This window comes from Nematolebias whitei, chromosome 7, assembly GCF_014905685.2.
Source record: "Nematolebias whitei isolate Nwh7 chromosome 7, NemWhi1, whole genome shotgun sequence".
Lineage (NCBI taxonomy): Eukaryota > Metazoa > Chordata > Actinopteri > Cyprinodontiformes > Rivulidae > Nematolebias > Nematolebias whitei.
The window spans coordinates 24,209,565-24,210,414 of NC_056504.1; positions in this window are offsets into that span (position 1 = coordinate 24,209,565).

The following is an 850-nucleotide window of genomic DNA, read 5'->3' on the forward strand; positions in this document are numbered from 1 at the left end:
CCCTCTTACAATGCTGTGATTGCTAGTATCACTCAGCCCTCTGTGAATAGTAAACAGCCATCAGTGTGCTAATGATCCATTGTTAGGCTGATGGTCCTTCTTGAGCATGTGATCAGCTGGTTTTGGTTGTCAGCAGCAAAACTGGTTGATCCACTCTGAGAAGGTGCTATTTAAGAGACTGAGCTGAATACAGCACCTCAGACTGAGAAAGTCTCTCGGATGAGAGACGAAACGTTTCTACATTTTTTTGTTGTTTTGCTTTGTTTTGTTTTTTTGAATGTCCAGAGGACCAGATTTAACTTTTTTAGATTTTTCTACCTGGATTATTGAGCATGCATCAGGATATTCACAGTAGTTATTTTAGTTCAGCACTGCTCCAGAGACCTGTGAAGGGTTAATGTTGTTTTAGATATACAAATCACATAATTTAAATAATCCTCAAAGATAATCTTTGTTTAACCAGTAATTTTTTAAGGGGACAGGCACCGTTGAAGTGAAAATTTCTCTCTTGAAAACATAAAATTACCAATTTTAATCTGCATTTCTTTAATTTAACACTAAGACTATAGCTTAAAACTGCAGGGCACTTGCTGTGAGAATTCCAGCTCTCATCATGACTCCAAGACATTCTGTTAAATCTCATTGTTAATGTCGGCTAGTATTACCGTTTAAAACCATCCATAATTTAAAGGTGGATCCATTTATGTCAATTTGGGTGTGTGTGTGTGTGTATGTGTGTGTGTGTGTGTCCTTGTTTATGCTACTTTGTGAGGCCCATTTTTCCAACTTATACTACATTGTGAGGACCAACTGCTCCTTATGGGGCCCAAAGCCCGGGCCCCATAAGAAG